We start from the raw sequence: 20,528 nt of genomic DNA on the forward strand, positions 1-20,528 counted from the left end.
TTTTTCTTTCAATATATTTGTCTGAAATGTTATTCACGACTCCATTTGCCCCTGGGACTGCAAATATAGTATATGTCCCCTGGAAACACTTTTGTTCTAACCAGAATGGAGGACGGTAGGACATGAATCTCATTTGATCTGGGCCCTGTGTTTTGTCAGCTAAACTCAGAATCACATTTGCTCGCCAGTTGACTCATATTGAACCTTTCCTCAGGTCTTTTTCACTAATAACCATCTTTATCCTGTTGTCTTACAGTATTTTTCTAAGCTTCAGTGTAAAATTACATATTTTACCCTTTAAAAATTTCATCTTGCCTTATTTAACCTGTGGTTTCAGTTTGTGGAGGCTTTTCTCTCTGATGATATCTAGTATATTAATTATCCCTCCCAATTAATTTATCATAAGCATATTTGATAATTGTGTCTTATCCAAGTCAGTGATAAAAAGGGTAACCATAATGGGATCTAGAACAAATGGGAAAAGAAAGGAATATTACAGGCTAACATCTCTGATGGATATAGATGCAAAAATCCTTAACAGAACACTAGCAAATAGAATTCAACAGCACACATTGAGTCTAATAAGACAAAGGTCCAGTATCCAGCATCTATAAGTAACTTAAACAAATTTACAAGGAAAAAAAAATCCCATTTTTAAAAAGTGGGCAAAGTACATGAACAGACACTTTTCAAAAGAAAACATACATGTGGCCAACAAGCATATAAAAAAAAGCTCAGCATCACCGATCATTAGAGAAATGCAAATCAAAACCACGGTGTGATACCATCTCACACCAGTCAGAATGGCTGTTATTAAAAAGCCAAAAAATTACAGGTGCTGGCAAGGTTGTGGAGAAAAAGGAATATTTATGTAGTGTTGGTGGGAGTGTAAATTAGTTCAACCATTGTGGAAGACAGTGTTGCGATTCCTCAAAGACCTAAAAACAGAAATATCATTCCACCCAGCAGTCCCATTACTGGGTATATACCCAAAGGAATATAAATAATTTGATTATAAGATGCCAGGTGCAGTGGCTCATGCCTGTAATTCCAGCACTTTGGGAGGCCGAGGCAGGCAGATCACTTGAGGTCAGGAGTTCAAGACCAGCCTGGCCAACATGGCGAAACCCTGTCTCTACTAAAAATATATATATATAAAATAGCTGTGTGCGGAGCTGCGCACCTGTAGTCCTAGCTACTTGGGAGGCTGAGGCAGGAGAATTGCTTGAATCTGAGAAGTAGTGGCTGCAGCGAGCCAAGATTGTGCCACTGCACTCCAGCCTGGGTGACAAAGCAAGAACCTGTCTCCAAAAAAAAAAAAAAAATTGTTTGATTATAAAGATACATGCATATGTATATTCATTCCAACACTATTCACAATAGCAAAGACATGGAATCAACCTAAATGCCCATCACAGTAGACTGGTTAAAGAAAATGTGGTACATATACACCATAGAATACTATGCAGCCATAAAAAAAGAATGAAATCATGTCCTTTGCAGAAACATGGATGGAGCTGGAGGCCACTATCCTTAGCAAACTAATGCAGGAGCAGAAAACCAAATACCACTTGTTCTCACTTATAAGTGGGAGCTAAACATTGAGTACACATGGACACATAGAGGGGAAGAGCAGGCACCAAGGCCTACTTGAGGGTAAAGGGTGGAAGGAGGGAGAGGATCAGGAAAAATACTAATGAGTACTAGGCTTAACACCTGGGTGATGAAATAATCTGTACAACAAGCCCCCATGACACAAGTTTACCTGTATAAGAAACCTGCACATGCACCCCTGAACTTAAAAGTTAAATTTTTTAAAAAAGAGGCTGGGCATGGTGGCTCACACCTGTAATCCCAGCACTTTGGGAGGCCGAGGTGGGCAGATCACGAGGTCAGGAGATCGAGACCATCCTGGCTAACACAGTGAAACCCTGCCTCTACTGAAAATACAAAAAATTAGCTGGGTGTGGTGGCACATGCCTATAGTCTCAGCTACTCGGGAGCCTGAAGCAGGAGAATTGCTTGAACCCAGGAGGCGGAGGTAGCAGTGAGCTGAGATCATGCCACTGCACTCCAGCCTGGGCGACAGAGCGAGACTCCACCTCAAAAAAAAAAAAAAAAAAAGCAGAAGAATGAATTTGAACAGTGGCCTCAAGTCAAAAAAAAGAAGAAAAAGGGTTCATGTACCATGATCAAATGGGATTTATCCCTGGGATGCAAGGATGGTATATTACTCCATTCTCATGCTGCTATAAAGAACTGCCCGAGACTGGGTAATTTAGAAAAGAAAGAGGTTTAATTGACTCACAGTTCCACATGTCTTGGAGGCCTCAGGAAACTTACAATCATGGTGGAAGGCACCTCTTCACAGGGTGGCAGGAGAGAGAATGAGTGTAAGCAGGGGAAATGCCAGGCACTTAGAAAACCATCAGATCTCATGAGCTTCACTCACTATCATGAGAACAGGATGGGGGAAATGGCCCCCATGATCTAATCACTTCCCATTGGATCCCTCCCATGACACCTGGGGATTATGGGAACTACAAAATGAGATTTGGGTGGTGACACAGCCAAACCATACCAGATGGCTCAACATATTCAAATCAATAAATGTGATAAAACAGATGGGATGTGCCTAAACTTCTGGGAGTTCCAGAGTTCCTCTTCCTGGTTAATATTGATTCATTTCATAGCACTGTTTGGACCCAGCTGTCCCGAGTTACCAGTCCATCCAGCTGCCAGTGTATCTCTGATTTTTTTTTTTTTTTTTTACAAGATCAAGAGAGATTTTTCTGAAGTCCAGATAAATTATGTCCCTGACATTCTTTGCCATATGTATGTGCATATGTGTGTATTTAAATTTATGATATATATTATATACAAATATATATTGTGTAAATATATATGGCTACTGCTTTTTAAGTCCCCAATCTGTTATTTATGGGTCACTTACTAGCTATTGCTGAGTGTTTTACATGTATTATCTATTTTATTCTCTACAATAATTATATAATAACCTCATTAACTAAAAGTAATGATGTTTCTTGATGCAATTTGTACTTAATCTCCAGGGATCAATGCTTCCTTCTCTGAGTTCTTGTCACTTTTTATATATTCTTTTCTGGAGTTTTGCCTATGATATTGATTAAGAAATATTTTTTGGGCCGGGCGCGGTGGCTCAAACCTGTAATCCCAGCACTTTGGGAGGCCGAGACGGGCGGATCACGAGGTCAGGAGATCGAAACCATCCTGGCTAACACGGTGAAACCCTGTCTCTATTAAGAAATACAAAAAACTAGCCGGGCGAGGTGGCGGGCGCCTGTAGTCCCAGCTACTCGGGAGGCTGAGGCCGGAGAATGGCGTGAACCCGGGAGGCGGAGCTTGCAGTGAGCTGAGATCCGGCCACTGCACTCCAGCCTGGGCGACAGAGCGAGACTCCGTCTCAAAAAAAAAAAAAAAAAAAAAAAAGAAATATTTTTTGAGCACTTGCTATGTACAAAGAAAGTACTGCATTACAGCCTGTTGGAAATTCAAATATGAATATGCTCAGAAGAGATTACATGTAATTAAAAATGTAAGGGAATGAATAATAGCTTGGTGGGGAAAGGAGGAAAAACAAAAGAACAGTCCTGAGTGTGAATGGAATGCCGAAACTAGCCCACCTGCAGAGTTTAGAAGCCATAGGGATGGTACAGTCCACCTTAGATTCTCATCTCAGAGGTAGGTAGAAAGTATCCAGTTGACTGACAGTTTTAAATCCTATCTCAGTACCTTGTTGGAGTGGCTCTGTGAGTTTGAGGTCAAGGAGGCAGGTTTCGGGAAAGAGTCCACTTTTGAAATCTTTTCTTTAAAAAAATGTTGTTAAACGTTCAGTTATAAGATAAATAAATCCTGGGAATCTAATGTACAACATAGTGACTATAGTTAATACTGTATTGTTTACTTGAAATTTGCCAAGAGAGTAAGTCTTAAGTATCCTCACCTCTCCCCATCACATACACAAAATGGTAACTGTGTATGGTAATAATGAATGTGTAAACTTGATTGTGATAATCGTTTCACAGTGTATTAGTATATCTAATTATGCTGTACATCTTTAGTATATATAACTTTTATCAATCATAACTCATAAAGTTGGAAAAAATTGAGAAATTATTTAAAATATGTAGAATATCTATTTTTATATGTATAATTTAAGTGACCCACCACCTAGCTTAAGAAAGAAAACACTACCATTAACTTTAAAATCTCCTGTGTCCTTACCAATAATTGATTTAATTTAAGAAGATAAAGGTATGTTGAATGGTAGAAAAAAAGTTCGCAAGTTTGAGACCAGCCTGGGCAACATGGCAAAATCCCATCTCTACAAAACATAAAAAAATTAGCAGGGTGTGGTGGTGCACACCTGTAGTCCCAGCTACTTGGGAGGCTGCAGTGGGAGGATTGCTTCAGCCTGGGAGGCAGAGGTTGCATTGAGCCAAGATCTTGCCACTGTATTCCAGCCTGGGCAATAGAGCCAGACCTTGTCTCAAAAACAAAACAAAACAAAAAAATCTACAATAGCAACAGTGTAGAATATGTAGAATTTAGTAAAAAGGAAAAAAATTGCTAACATGATTATTGCTTGGTATAAATTTCTTTTTCACTTGCATATGTCTTTACATAGTTATAGCTTTATTATGCATAATTAGCATTGTCTCCCATGCTGATAAAGTCTTTGTAATTGCCATTTAAAGTTAGTTTTTTTTTTTTTTGAGACAGGATCTCCCTGTGTCTCCTGGGCTAGAGTGCAGTGGCGTGATCACTGCTCATTGCAGCCTCTATCTTCTAGGCTCATGTGATCCTCCCACTTCAACCTCCTGTGTAGCTGGGACTACAGGCTTGTACTAATTTTTTTTAAAATTTTTTTGATTTTTAGTAGAGACGAGGTCTCTATGTTGCCCAGACTGGTCTTGAACTCCTGGTCTCAAGAGATCCTCCCACGTTGGCCTCCCAAAGTGCTGGGATTACTGGTGTGAGCCACTGTGCCCAGCTAGTTAAATTTTAAATAAAAAACCTGTGTTGTAAATTCAGAAAGATACAAAAAGATATACAGTGAAAAGCAAGTTTTCCTCCCACCCTCTTTTCTCCTTAGAACCCATTGCTGCTACCAGTTTGTGGTTTATAGTAGTCTCTTTTAAATTTTTAAAATTTAATTTAGTTATTTTTTTTTTTTTTTTTGAGGCTGAGTCTCTGTTGCCCAGGCTGGAATGCAGTGACACAATCTCAGCTCATTGCAATGTCTGCCTCCTGGTTTCAGGCAATTCTCGTGCCTCGGCCTCCTAAGTAGCTGGAATTAAGGCATGCGCCATCATGCCTGGCTAATTTTTGTATTTTTAGTAGAGATGGGGTTTCACCATGTTGGCCAGGCTGGTCTCGAACTCCTGACCTCAAGTGATCCACCCACCTGGCCTCCCAAAGTGCTGGGATTACAGACGTTGAGCCACTGCACCCAGCCATAGTCATCTCTTACAATGGCTGCACAATAGTCCATCTAGTGCAGTTTTTCAGACTAAGGGCCATCATCCATTTTTGGGTCAGGAAATCAGTTTAGTGGGGCTGTATATACTTTGTTTTCTTAATTTCCTAATAACATAGATTAGGATTGAAAATAGCAGAGAGCATCACATATAGTAAAGATAGTGTTGTTTTGAGAAACCTTTTTGGTTCAGTGTTTTACACACACGCAGATACACACACCCTCTCACACATGCGTGTGCTAGATTACAATGTAAACTATTCTTTTTTTTTTTTTTTTTGAGATGGAGTCTCGCTCTGTCGCCCAGGCTGGAGTGCAGTGGCCGGATCTCAGCTCACTGCAAGCTCCGCCTCCTGGGTTTACGCCATTCTCCTGCCTCAGCCTCCCGAGTAGCTGGGACTACAGGCGCCCGCCACCTCGCCCGGCTAGTTTTTTGTATTTTTAGTAGAGACGGGGTTTCACCGTGTTAGCCAGGATGGTCTCGATCTCCTGACCTTGTGATCCGCCCGTCTCGGCCTCCCAAAGTGCTGGGATGTAAACTATTCTTTATTGGGTTGTTGCAGTTTAAAAAAATACTAATCTAGGAATGACTGATATGGAGGTTGTTTCTAATTTTTAAAATTATTATAAATAATGCTGGAAACAGACATTTATTCTGCATACTTAGGAATTTTCTCTTAGGATACTCTCCCTGAGTGAGGCTACTGAGTCAAAGTCTATGAGCATTTTAATTGATGAGTTACTTTCCAAAAGCCATATCCTATTTACTAGTTAATAAATGTCATCTGTGCTTTGTTTAGCATAGGTTATTTTAATTTTAACACAGACTGTTTTCTATGGGTAATATATGTGATATATATCTTTTTAACAGAAAGGGATGATTTATTAATTTTACCCTCAAGTAATATAAAGTGAACATTTCCCTTTTTACGAAATATTCTTCAACAGCAGTGATTCTCATTCTGGAGGCAACTTTTCTTGGGGGTAGGGTAAATACTTGAGTGCTTCCCAAACTTGAGTCAGTCTTACCTACCTTTATGATTTTCTCCTATAACCACGTACTATATGTACTTTTATTTACTTACCTTTAAATTTGGCTTTTTAAAAACTTTTTACTTTTAAATAATTTTAGACTTAGAGAAAAGTTGCAATGGCAGTACAAATTCTCCTAATCTTGTGTAACTACAGTACAGTGATCAAAACTAAAATTGATACTGATATAGACTTAGTTGGGATTTCACCAGTTTTTCCTATGAAACTCCTTTTTCTGTTCCAGGATGGAATCCAGGATCCCATGTTGCATTTAGTTGCTGTGTCTCCTTAGTCTCCTCTAATCTGTGACAGTTCCTCAGTCTGTCCTTGTTTTTCATGACCCAGGCCCTTTTGCGGAGTACTGATCAGGTATTTTGTAGATTATCCCTTAGGTTGGGTTTACTTGATGTTTTCTCATAATTAGATTAAGGTCATGGATTTGGGAAGAGCACCACAGAGGTGAAATGCCCTTCTCAGCGCATGGTATTGGGGCACATGGTGTCAATATGTCTTATTGCATGTAGTGTTAACGTTGATCACTTGATTAAGGTGATATCTGCCAATTTCTCCACTGTGAGGTTAACTATTTCTGCCTTTGTAATTAATAAATATTCTGGGAGAGATACTTTGAGGTTACACAAATATCCCATTTTTCCTTAAACTCTTTTTTTTTTTTTTTTTTTGAGACAGGGTCTCACTCTGTCACCCAGGCTCTGGAGTGCAGTGGCTTGATCATGGCTCACTGCAGCCTTGACCTCCTGCTGGGCTCAAGTGATCTTCCCACCTCAGCCTCAAAAGTAGCCAGGCCCACAGGTGTGTGCCACCACACCTGGCTAAGTTTTTTATTTTTTGTAGAGTTAGGGGTTTTGCCACATTGCCCAGGCTGGTCTCAAACTCCTGAGCTCAAGCAATCTTCCCGTCTTGGCCTCTCAGATTGTTGGGATTACAGACTTGAGCCACCAAGCCTGGCCTCTCCTTAAACTTCTACCTGCTATAAAACAATACTAAAAGCAGATAGAAAATGTAACTTCTTTAGTGTTGATCTAATAATGAGATTGGTAATAATGAGGTTAGTAGCTGGCTATCTTTGTTCTTCTATACATTAAGATAATATAAAAGTTTTAAAAATTTTAAAAATGTTTGTCCATATACCACTTATAATCATCTTGTATACACACCCCACCTTGGAAACTCTGGACTACTGTGAGGTGTTAAGCATCAAGTGGTCTAGGTTCTGTGGTGACATTGTTAATACCCTTTTTAGTTGGATCAATTGGTTGGTTTTATTAGTTCATTCATTTAAAAATTCATTAATTGTACTTGGTACACAGCCCTAAGCTAGAATTCAGAGTTAAGACATAGTTCTGTCTCTAAAGAACATTACGGCTAGCAGGAGAAATAAGCTGAATGAGCCTTGGTGCAGTCACACAAGGCAATGGGGCATGGTTGGCGCTGGAGTGGCAGCCTGTTCTGAGGAGTACTGGGGGTAGGGCTAGAGAATCAGTCTAGCCAGGGAGAATGAGGGGAGCTAGGATTGAGGAGGTCGACATAGTCTGGGCTCACACTTCCCATAGCCTTGCCCAGATCTTACTCTGAGGGGTACTTCTTTCCCAGGCTCAAGGTATTTTCCTGGGTAGATCATAGAAAAGCAGCTTGAGTCCACATTCCTCTTAATCCCCTATCTCTTACCTTTCCCTCCACTTTGCACCTTGCCTCCCCAGTCCTGAAGCTTTTAATCATGATACGTTAAGGTCATTGTTGAACTCAGAGTTGTGAGCCAGCTAAGCTTGGAAAGCCTATTACTATTATTCGAGACAGAGTCTTGCTCTGTTGCCCACTGGTGTGAGTACAGTGGTGTGATCTCGGCTCACTGCAACCTCAACCTTCTGGGTTCAAGTGATTCTCCCACCTTAGCCTCCTGAGTAGCTGGGATTACAGGCGCCTGCCACCATGCCTGGCTAGTTTGTGTATTTTTAGTAGAGACGAGTTTTGCCGTGTTGCCCAGGCTTGTCTCAAACTCCTGACCTCAAGTGATCCGCCCGCCTTGGCCTCCCAAAGTGCTGGGATTATAGGTGTGCGCCACCACACCTGGCCAGAAAGCCTATTCTAGAAGGATAAAATGGTGCTTTCCTAGGGGTCTAGGGTATTGCTTCCTTGGTCCACTCTTTCCTGGCCCCAAGCCTATGTTTATGTGGCCCAGTGTTAAAATACTCCGGCTTAATGAGGAACAGCAGTCAGGGGCCTGTGGATTTGAGAGATTTCAGATAATTGGCTCATATATGAACGTTATCACAGAGACTCCAAGAAACTGGAGCAAGCCATGAGTACCTGTGTCGTGAGTACCTGGACGTCGAGCTTTATACGGACGATTGTGAGCTGAGCAGAGGTGAACTAGGGCTGGATGGTTATCAGACTGAAGGAGAGGGGGCACAACCCAGCGTGAAGGTGTGTGGTAGCTGCTTCACCACAGGGCTGTGGGGTCTAGGCGAATTATAGGCTGAATTCCACACTTCTCTGGTTCAGAGTCTTAAGGTCATCAGGGGTTGGGTGGTGGTGTAGGAGAGGCAGGGAGAATTAGGTCAGGAGTAAGGACCTGGGAAAACTTCCTATCATAAAACACTAGGACTTGAGCACAGAATGGGTATTTCTCTACCTTCCTAGGAAGTCTGCAAGCCAAATTTGTGTGGCAGCGGCCAACACTATGGAGGTCCTGCCAGATGTGACTTTCAGGTGGAGGGGGCCCAGGATTGCCATCTGGAGGGAGATTTGTTTTGTTGATCTGAAGGCCCTCATAGCACCCAGGTAGAGACTGCTTGATTTGCAGTAGACAGATTGTCTTCCAAGAGAACTTAGGTATTGTCAGGTGTTCAGTATCTGCTTTGTAAAGGCAACTCTGTCTCAGACTTAGGGGTAGGGGTGAGTCTGAGCAAGGACCTCAGCAGGAGCCTCAGTTCTCTTCCAAGTACTTCCCAGGCCATATCCTAATTTCTCCATCCTGTAATTTAGTACCTTTCTTCTCTGTCCAGCCCTCCTTAGGCAGGAAGGCTGAATCTCCCATTTTTTGCTTCCAAAAAAGGCTACTTTTCATTGGTGATGGTCCTCTGTCTGACCTCAAAGCCCCAAGCCCGGGGTTCTGCTGAGAGTTGGATAAAGACTGTAGCCCCTGAAAGCAAGAAGTCTTTCTGCTGCTTTGGACTTACTCAGAAAGCAGTAGGTCTGGCTGACTGCAGTAGAACGATGCAGTAGGACAGTCAAGCCGAAGGATGCTTGAACAGCTAGTCCAGCCCTCTCATGTGGAGGAAAAAGCAAAGGCCCTAAGGGAGACAGGGACTTGCCCAGGATTTTATCATTCCAGAAAGCTGGAAGCCAGGACTGGGCTCCAGCCTGCTAGTTGTCTACTACTGAATTTTAAAAGCTTCCCTCCTTAGCACATTGCCATTCACAGGCAGAAGAGGAAAATTATAAAACTCTTAAGGGCTCTTCCATAAACGGCAGCTAGAACCCAGTGTAGGAGGATTGGTGGAGGGGAGCGTGTTTGATTCCCCATTTTGTTTTTTTGGTTTTTTTTTTTTGAGACACAGTTTTGCTCTGTCACCCTGACTGGAGTGCAGTGATGTGATGATGTCTCACTGCAGCCTTAACCTCCCAGGCTCAAGCGATCCTCCCACCTCAGCCTCCTGAGTAACTGAGACCACAGGCATGTGGCCACTATGCCCAGCCAATTTTTAAAAATTATTTGTAGAGATGGGGTTTCCTTATGTTGCCCAGGCTGGTCTTGAACTCCTGGGCTCAAGCAGTTCTCCTGCCCCAGCCTCCCAAAGTGCTGGGATTACAGGTGTGAGCCACTGTACTTGACCTGATCACCCATTAATTTGGTAGAACTGGATGTTTTCAGTGGGAATACCACTGGACCCCAGTCTGGTGGGCATTAGGAACTAGGCTTCCCAGAGTCATTTGAAATTAGACATCTCCTAGGCATTTTAAGATCCAACCAATAATATTGAAACAACAGCCCATTTTACTTGAATTTCTTTGATCCCAAAGGAGTGACTTTAAAAGACTTACTCTGTTCCTGTGTTTTCAGGTTCAGAATTTCAGTTGTCTTTAAAGAGACAAGAAAGTACTATAAACCCCTCTCGTGACCTAATCTGGAATCCGATCATCATTTACATATATGTATTTTCTTGTGCAATGTAGGGCCATCCATTCAAATTCCCTCACCTTAGAGAGGAAATAGCTGTTTCTGTTGTTTGTTTGGAGAGTCTTTTCAATGATTCATTTATCTCACAGGCACTCATTGCACACATTGAATGCAATACTAAAGGGGGGCCGGGTGCAGTGGCTCACGCCTGTAATCCCAGCACTTTGGGAGGCCGAGGCGGATCACGAGGTCAGGAGATCGAGACCATCCTGGCTAACAAGGTGAAACCCCATCTCTACTAAAAAATACAAAAAATTAGCCGGGTGTGGTTGCGGGTGCCTGTAGTCCCAGCTACTCGGGTGGCTGAGGCAGGAGAATGGCATGAAAACGGGAGGTGGAGTTTACAGTGAGCCGAGATCGCACCACTGCACTCCAGCCTGGGCGACAGAGCGAGACTCCGTCTCAAAAACAAAAACAAAAACAAAAACAAAAAAAAGACTAAAATGGATACACCTCGAGGAGCTCAGGTCTGTAGGGGAGACAGGTGTGCAAGTAACAGTGATAAAGTGATATCAACACTTTAATAAAGGCATCTTTAAACTGCTGTTGATTTGCAGAAGAGACAAACAGATTCTGTCAGGAGATTGAAAAATATTTTACAGAGGAGGTGATAACTGAGTTGGACTTTGAAGGCAGTAAGATTTTGTTAGTGGGGGAAGGAGAGGCATTCAGATAAAGGTAACAGCATGAGCCATAGAGGGAGGGAGAGGAAAATGCAGGCAGTGTTCAAAGAACCAGGCAGTGTCCTGTGGTTGTGCCTGTAATGGGGTGGTTGGTAGCAGGGGAGGTGTGGGCAAGAGATGAAGCCAGAGGATTTCAGATTTGGGTGGGAGCGTAGGCCAGAAGAGGGAACGCTGGACGTATTCACACTGCTGTTGCTGTTGTTTAGACCTTCATTTTTCCTCCAGACCGTAGTGTTGAAAATTCTTTTTAGTAATAGAACCCCTGTTTTCTGAACTTTTTACACCCATCTCCAAATTATAAAATGTAAGACTTTTTTTTTTTTTTTTTTAAGTAAAAATGTATTTTTTTTACAATCATAGTGGCCTGCACCATGGGGGGGAGAGGAGGCGTTTTGTCCTCGGAGCTGCTGGCCTGAGAGAACCTTGTCATCGTGGGAGCTGGGCCATTCCTACACAGTGCTCTGGCAATGACCTGGTGGTGGTGGAGGCCTGTGAGTGGGCACTAGTAATGGAAGCAGCTATAAAACCCTGGAGGGCAGCCGCAGGAGAGTGACCAGGAAAGTTCTGGGAAACAAACCACAAGGAGACTTTACAGGAATTTTTGGTTGTGCCCACAGGCAAGGCACATGAGGAAAAGAAATGTAATTATAGTTTGTGAGTCTATGAAAAGAGGCAATGAGTGACATGAAATAGCTGCTCTAAGTTTCTTCTTCCTGTTGGACAGGAAGAAATGGGGCTTTATGCATTTTATTCAGCAGATATTTATTGAGTGCCAGCTGTGAGCTGGGCCCTGCACTTAGTGCAGGGAATATTGGTGGTTAGCAAAATAGTCAAAGTTCGTATCCTAAGGAACTCATGAGGGAAGACTGAGATTAAGCAGATAACTGTACGAATGCATAATTACACAGCATGGTGAGTGCTCTGAAGGATAAGTGTGGGAACCTCATTTAGACTGGACGATTGTGAAAGTCAAGAGACAGGAAAGTCAAGGTGAGGCAAGGTGAGTAAGAACTATCCAGGCAAAGACTGCTTGGGAGGGGAGTGTCCCGGCAACGGGAAACAACCTGGCAAAAATATGACACTTCGGGGGAACTAAAAGCAGTTGTATGTGGCCAGTGCACAGTCAGGGAAGGGCAGGAAATGTGCTGAAAGAAGGCAGGAGGAGAATCACGCTGGGCCTTGTAGGTCCTGGTAAGAAGTTAGATTTTATCCTAAGTGTAGTGGGAAGTCAATGAAGTGTGTTAAGCAGGAAATGACCTGATCTGGTGTAAAGAAAGGTGATTCAGACAGCTCTAATGGCTTTGTGAGGGGAGAGTGGAAGCTGGGGCAATTAGGAGGTTTTTGCAATAATTCAGTTGAGAGATGGGTAGCATCAGAGGTGAAGAAAAGTGGACCGATAAAAGATATATTTTGGAAGTAGAATTGTTTGCAGTTGGGAAATGGATTGGATGTGGGGAAAAAGAAAAAGGGAGAGTCGAGGATGTCTCCAAGGTTTCTGGCACACGTATGCTTGCAGGCCTCTCAGCAGACAGCAGAGAGCTATCTAAGGTTGTCAGATCCTTATCCTTCAGAAAGGTCAGGTAGGATTGGTCTGAATCCAGCCTTGCAGAGGCAGTGGCGGGATTCAACTGTCCCTGGCTCTGCCCAGTTCCAGGAGTATGTACACAGTAGCATCACCCAAGCAGGCATTCCAGTTATCTCACTAATGGGGCCCTTCCTTTGTCCCTTCTTCCAGGACAAGGCCCTAAGGAGCCTCCATAACTCCAGCATGCCACTAGGGGGAGCATGGCCCGCATTCTGGGTCTGGTTTGGAGGGCTTTTTAAGTTTGGATTCCTTCAGGAACTGACTTGTATCAGCTCTAGTACTCAGTCCTGACCCCTTATCCCTCATACTGCTTAAAAGAATGCCTAGCATATGGTAGGTGCTCAATAAGTGTTAATTGGTGTTACTGCTGTATTATTAATATTATCTTATTGTAGAAAGGGGTGGAATCACCTCTTCTTTCTCAGGATGGAGACTGGGCAAGTGGAATGTGCATTTTGAGCATCAGGAGGAGAGCAGAGGGATGCCTTTTGGAAAAGGAAGAGGCGGAATTTTAGTGATTTGATGATACTGCGTTTGCCCTTCTATCTTGTCTTTCTTTGTAGACTTGGGATTCTTCAGCTAGGGCTTGCGTGAGGTTGGGGATTTATAGTGGGTGATTAAGTTCACTCCCTTTGAAGCTCTGATTGCTTCACTAAAGCAGTAGTGCCCCCCATTTAGGATTTGTGCCATTCTGTCATTTCCTGTTGGATTTTATAGCACTTCTCCTACCTTAACTTCTGGTATATATTTACCTTTTAAACTCAAGTCAATTAGAATCTTGTTTTGAGAATATTGTGATATGCTGGAAATTAATAAAAAAAAAAAACCCCACGAGATTCTGCATAGAATTACAGATTCTATCAGGCTGGGTGTGGTGGTACACACCTATATTCCCAGCTACTCAGGAGGCCGAGGTGGGAGGATTGCTTGAGCTCAGGAGTTCAAGACCAGCCTGGGCAACATAGTAAGACCTCATGCCAATAAATAGATAAATAACATCAGGACCTTTAGCACTGTTTTTGGGAGCAACATTGGAAAATATCCTTCTTAAGCCTCAGTGTCCTCATCCTGGGGAGGGTATTAACTGTCCCAGTGTTTTGTGTTGGTTTTTGGTGAGGAGTTGCTGAGAGGAGCGAAGTTCTTAGTTCAGTGCCTGACATGAGAGTGCTTTCAAGGACAGCATCTCTTCCGATGTTCAGCCCCAGCCCTGTCAGTAGACTCTGCAGGTGAAAAGGGGGAAGTCACGTGACTTGCCCAGTGGCACGTGGCCCATTACTGGTGGAGTCAGGCACTGCCAAGGTCTTCTGACCCCTGGTGCTGTTGCAACCACTGTGCTTAATGTACTCAAGAGAGTTGAAAGGCTTGGGGATTGTTTCTAGGTTTTATTTCCTGGTTCCGTGACCTGGGGCAAGTAATTTTACTTGTTGTAGAATTGTTTTAAAAAAATCTGTTAAATTAGTATAATAATGCCAGCCCTAACTTTCAGACTTGTCATGTCGAACAGATGAGCCAATATTTTGAGAGTAGTTTAGGAAAGTGTAAGGTCATACATAGCTGTGGGGTAGGGCTGGTGCATCGGGACATTCTATATCTCAGAGATGCTGTCTTAAGGTCTTTAGGCTGAAAGGATGGTAGTCAGTGTATCTCACCACAACTTAACAAGGATGCTCCACCATCCCTTGGGATCCCAGTGTTATCTCATAACCGGTTATCAAAAAGTTGACAGTTTTTGAAATCAGGTGGCAATATACTTTAGTGGAAAGGGTGCTGGACTAGGGGGAATTTGGCTGATTTCTTCTCTTAGTTCTTTGACTGCCTAACTGTATAAGTGCAGATCAAATGTTTAATCTCTCTGAGTCTCAGTTTTTCCATCTATAAAATGGCCATAAGGCCAGTATGCTGGCTTACGCCTGTAATTTCGGTACTTTGGGAGGCTGAGGCAGGAGGATTGCATGAAGCCAGGAGTTCAAAACCAGCCTGGGCAACATAGTGAGACCCTGTCTCTATAAAAATAAAAATTAAAAAAGTAGCCAGGCATGGTGGTGCATGCCTGTAGTCCCACCTACTTCAGAGGCTGAGGCAGGAGGGTCACATGAGCTGAGGAGTTTGATGATGTAGTAAGCTATGATTGCACCACTGCACTCCAGCTTGGGCAACGGAGCAAGATCTTGTCTCTAAAATAAATTTAAAAAGATAATAAATAAACTTGAAAAAATGGTCATAAAAATATCTGTGCAGTGTATTTCAAAAGGTTATGAGGATCAAACAAAATGATACATGTAAAAAGAATGTTACAAAGCAGAAATGTATGCTGGGGAGGGGGGAGAGGAAGGGACAGGATGGGGATGGGGATGGGACTAAACTTAGGGGGCTGCCGTGTCCCAGGGACTGTGCTTATTTTCTGACAGGAGCATTATTATTGCTGACTGTGACAGCAGCTCCTATGAAGCCTGTGCCTTAGCTGCAGACCCTGAGCAGGGCAGAGAGACAAGACTGTATTTGTATCAGGTTTGTCATCTGGGTTGTGACTCTCGACTTGCCCAGGATTCTTTCTGGTCCTGACCGAGTGTCTTTGCTCTCCATTTCAGGAAGATGAGAGACTGCTTAGGCGCCACCACTAGTACCATGAGTCCCTGCACTGGTTAAAGCCATCGCCACAACCTGGACAGGCAGCAAGGTAAGCAGGGAGGCCAGTCCAGGCGAGCTCCTGGGATATGAGTGCATTTCCGCCCCAGTTGTGCCCGGAAAAATCCCAAGTGCACAAACAAGTCAAGGCAGCACATCAGGGTCCCTCCTACCCGAGCTCCAGGACCCAGAGGAAGGGCTGGCTTCCCCTCCAAGCGTTTCAGCTAGCTCCCTCCCCCCCGGCAGCGATTCTTCCAAGTTATAAAAAATGAGACACTGGAGGGGAAGAAAACAAGTCCACTCACTGTCTTCTCCCTTCTCCCCTCTGAGCTGTTCAAGCAAGTTCCCAGGAGCAGTTCAGAGCCTCTGTTGGACTGGAAGGGAGGTAGGAGGAGTGGAATGCGTGCAAAAACTGAGCTGATCAAAAGACAGTGCTGTTTCATGGAAGCCTCCCAGAACTGAGAGAGAGAGAGAGAGAGAGAGAGACAGTGAGAAAGAAAGAAAAAGAGAGCGCCCTTGTGCACGCGCTAGGCCAAGAGCGCGCTGGTGTGCGCGCACCCGCCTAGCGAGGACAGGGTCTCCATGACAACTGGCCTGGCCGGCTAGCAGTGCTCTGCTCACTTGGCTGCGAGCAGCGCCGCGAAAGGTCAGAGGAAGGAGCTGTGGGAAGCTCGCAGCAGGTATCGGAGCTTAAGCCAGTGGATTTGGGGGCCGTGGGCTCCCTAGCCGGCTGTGGTGTGAGAATGGAGTGGGCAGGAAAGCAGCGAGACTTTCAGGTAAGGGCAGCTCCGGGCTGGGATCGTTTGGCCTTCTTTCCTGGCCCTTCTCTCCGGCTGTTTTCTGGGAGGCAGGCGAGTGTCTGTAGTCCCTGCTCGGGGTTTGGGGCTCAGGAATGATGTCATGCTCCAACAGTTGGATTCTATTAGCTTAAGGAGGAGGGAAACAGCCAATTTTCTTGACTTTGCAAATCTAGCTGATCTCACTCTTGCTGAATCTGAGGTGTTTAGACTTCACTCTAAAAAGCATCATTTTACTTTTATTTAGCACAAAGGGACAGGATATTTTTACAGGAAGCATCTTTTATGTGGAAGAAACTGAGTTAACATCACTCCCGTGGTGTTTGTAGTTCTTACAGGGAAACTCCAGTGCCTTTTGAGCCACTTGTTCGCCCTAGTGAACACTGTCTGTTTTGTCTCTTGGTGCTGCTATGTCTGACCTGTAATGGAAAAAAAAAAAAAAAAAAAAAAAAAGCTAATGAAGCTCAGCGAGGAGCCTGTGGTGAGTTCCAAGTTCCTCTAGAGCATTTATTAGGACAGAGGGATGCCTGAGCTGGGGTTTTGCACACTCTCTTCCAGGCAGCTTGGTAAGAATTCAAGCTGTCCTCCCACATTAAAAGGTCGACCACAGACTTTCCTAGGAGGTGGGGGAGGGGGTTGGCTTGGGGTTGGGGGGCCTGCAAACAGGTTTCTCATACAGATGTCCCAGAGTGAGCTGTCAGCGGCAGCTGCTAAGAGCTGGGGGACATGAGGCACTGTAGTTGTGCCGGGTGGATTCCTTTGGTTACATTTTGACCAAATCTCAGGGCACGCAGTGTCCACGCTGTGCACTCCTACACTGATTGTCCGAAGTTTTGGTAAAACTTATTCTGACCTGGAGGAGTGGTACGTGGTGAGCTCAGTGTGGCCTAGGAAAGGAGACCTTCCCAGAAAGGCAGTTTCCTAGGTGGTAGGGTAGTGGGGTTGTCAGTAATATTGTTAGGAGGATGAATGCAGCAAACACTCCCTGCAAGGGAGACCCATCAGGGAATGTGCTTCCACTTGAGCCATGTTATGTCTTAAATTCACTTCTTGGCCTCAGGGAACTTTGCAGATGCCTTTGGTTTCTCTGTGGGATGAGGGAACAGCTGCTGTCCTGGCTCTTCGGTTTTTCTTCTTGAACTTTCTGAACAGAATGTCTTTTGTATTCTGGCAAACAATGAGGGGGCATTCTGATTAACTTCGGGTCAGCTTGCCAATGCAAGCACTGGCCATGTCCCCAGTTCTGGCTCCCTAAATGTGTACACGTATGCATCATGGTTGTGGCCTGAGGGTCCACAAGGGTGAACTCCATGGCCCTGGACCTCAGATGGGCCACTTCTGAAGTTATTCCTCCTTTTGCTACACTCCAGGGATCCTCTGCTTAGTTGAAACCTACATTTTGCTGGAGGGATGTGGCATAATACTGAGCCAGTGGGCCCTTCAGTTGGCAGTGTAAATCCAGAACCTCAGCCTTCTTTTCTACTTGTGTGTGTAGTTGGAGCTCTTCAATTTTACCATCCCCACATGTGTGAAGAGGGCTAGCAGAGACCCAGTTTCAGGAGTTGGTGCTCTTTCTTTTGGTATAGCAGAAAGATGAATGGATTTGGGTTGCTAGACTTGAGTCGATGGCTAGATTCTGTTCCCATAGGGTGGCCACAGGCAAGTATCTTAACTAATAGGAGCTTCAGATTCTTACCTGTGAGATGGAGGTAATGATAAGAACAACTTCACAGGACTGTTGGAAGGAGCCAGTGGGATAACTTCCGTGAAAATAGTTAGAAACAAGTCACATCCTATCTAATGTAACATGTTGTGAATTGAAGCTTGAGGAATGACCCAGCCCTCCCTGGAAAGTCACTTTGCCTCTCGGTTCTGGTTCTCTCATTTTATAAAGTGCCGTCTTCCTTTCTGCATTTATAAGTAAACATGAGAAAAATCTGAAAAGACTTCTTCAGGATGTTTAAGGAAACAAATGTTGCTTTCCTTGGGTTGGGTCATTTCGTAAGAGTGACGTTCACCGTAGACCTGGAGCCTCATAGACGATCCTGCAGAGAGGACGCTTTCCTTGGTCACCTGACTCATGTGTTTATATATAGTACAGAGGAGAGGTATTCCAAAAGACCCATCGCTTTTCCTGTGTCCCGTAGCTGCCTGTATTTGTGGCACCATACACTTTAGCAGCTGGAGGAGAGGCTATGAGTGCCAGGCCTGTTTCCCTCGTACAGCTGGGTCCTGCTGGGGAGACTCAGCAGTGGGCAAAGAGGTCTTTCTCCTCCATTCTGGGTTTAGAAGGCAGGGTTCTAACTGGGAGAAAGTGTTATTGCTCTGAAAGACTTCTTGGGAGCTGGGCAGGTCTTTCAGGAACTCGTAAGGCTACAGCTTTTGGGGAAAGAAAAGAAACAAGGAAGTGGGAATTCCAAGGGCAGAGATTCTTGATATGCCGTGGGACTGTGCCAAGGAATGGAAGAGCAGGGGAAGGGAGACTCCAGGCAAGGAGAGTCCCAGGTCTGTCCTCAGTGAGTCGATAGGGCGTATGGCATACTAGAGTGCCTCACCCACAGCCCCAGCTTTACTGTGAGGTGGGGAAAACCTGCCAGCCGTGTCCCGGAGTGGTGTCTGGGAAGAAGCCCTTGAGCAGACCCATAGTAGGCAGATTAAAAAAAAAAAACAACAAAAACGAAACAAAGCAAGCAGCTCCCCTTCTAGGTGAGTCATGTCACAACAGCCTCTAAGGCCCGAAGGAGAAGCTGCCCACAGCTTAGATTGGGGCTGCAGCTGTTCCCCACTCCCAGCAGTCCGGCTTCCCGAGCTGAGTCACAAATTGGATCTGTCTATGTTCCTTAAGGATTAAAAAGTAACATTCCTGTTCTCACTCCCTCTTTCCTCCTTCTTCTACTCCCCTTCCTGTACCTTCTCCCCTTGGGCTTCCTCTCTCTAAAATTAGATATCAGTCACCCAGGGAAGATGAAACTTTGAAATACACTGGAGAACAGGCCAAGGGCACCCTTGGTTCTGCTGGTTCAGCCTCTTTCCCTGGAATGAAGGGCGGGGGTACAGATTCAGGAGGGCAATCCAAGTATCATGGCCCCACTGGTAGCCTAGACCCAAGAGAGGCTGTACCCCACTCCCCGCCGCATCTGATTCTAAGAACTGCTTTACAGGAGGTCCACCTAGCACCTCAGGGAGATGGGAGGGTCTGAGGCCTGGACCTTCTGAAGCACCTTCCTGTGGGGCAAGCGGGACTAAAGGATTGAAGAATATGTCTTCCTTCCTGTCACTCCTCTTAGCTGTTAACTATCATTGCCCTGGAAGTGTCCCCATTTCCACTGTTGGGCCTAAGAGAGTGGTCTGAGGCAGCCAAGCCCAGGGAACACATAGTTGAGGCTGGGGGAAGCCTGGCAGCAGCCCTTCCAAGCTCTGGCTTGGCCTTCCTTCTGTGCCTCTGCTTGGGCCTGGGAGGCGGGTGTGTTTAGGGCAGGCTGTGAGGAGGGGAAGGAAAAATCTGCAGGCAGATAATTGAGTTCTTTGAGTTGGAGGGACCGTGGAAAGTGAAGAAGGGGCCAGGAGGGCATGAAACAAAAAAAAAAAAAAAAAAAAGACCATCTGGCGTAGTCTGCAGAGATTTGTCTTTAAAGCCTGTGGGAAAACTTGCATTAGTGTGAGCCTTCTCCTGGCAGGCGGGGGCTGGGGAGGCTGGGCATTCGTTTCATCCTGGAGGGGAGGTGCTGTGTGTGTCTGTCTCAGTAGGTGGGTCGGGGGAACTACTGGGTGCATCTGTCTTAGGGGAACATGCCACATAATATTGTGCTGATAGAAAAAAACCTGAGGTCTCTATTTCTAACCATAGGCCCCAGAAAGTTCGTGTGTGTGTGTGTGTGTGTGTGTGTGTATGTATGTCTTCTGAAGGGAGAGGAGGGTGTTAAATGAGTCTAGACTACCTTATTGAAGAATTTCTGTAAAGACCACTTCTGTTATTTTTTTGGCTCTGATGTAATGAATATACTGTTGTTGGGGAGGCTGTTGAAACTATCAGTATACTCTTCTCATCTGAAACTGCCTGAATGTTACATTTCACTGTCCTTATAAA

The 20,528-nt window shown here is 44.6% G+C and overlaps 2 protein-coding genes across 43 annotated transcripts in view; one reads left to right on the plus strand and one right to left on the minus strand.

Moving 5' to 3' along the window:
- The window catches only part of AKIP1 (A-kinase interacting protein 1), a 338,621-nt gene that overhangs the window by 84,221 nt on the left and 233,872 nt on the right, over nucleotides 1–20,528 (minus strand). The window lies entirely within an intron of this gene.
- The window catches only part of DENND2B (DENN domain containing 2B), a 177,727-nt gene that overhangs the window by 43,745 nt on the left and 113,454 nt on the right, over nucleotides 1–20,528 (plus strand). For 29 of the 42 annotated variants that reach the window (XR_013404043.1, XR_013404046.1, XR_013404044.1 and 26 more), the window contains one exon: nucleotides 15,608–15,696. The exons of 1 other annotated variant lie outside the window; for it this stretch is intronic. The gene's annotated coding sequence lies outside the window, so the exon portion shown is untranslated. Of the gene's footprint in view, nucleotides 1–6,794; nucleotides 6,920–15,397; nucleotides 15,528–15,607; nucleotides 15,697–16,262; nucleotides 16,421–20,528 lie in introns of those variants that run through there. 12 more of the 42 variants (XM_077963484.1, XM_077963485.1, XM_077963488.1 and 9 more) reach the window with 4 other exon arrangements.

This window comes from Macaca mulatta, chromosome 14 (assembly GCF_049350105.2).
Source record: "Macaca mulatta isolate MMU2019108-1 chromosome 14, T2T-MMU8v2.0, whole genome shotgun sequence".
Taxonomy (NCBI): Eukaryota; Metazoa; Chordata; class Mammalia; order Primates; family Cercopithecidae; genus Macaca; species Macaca mulatta.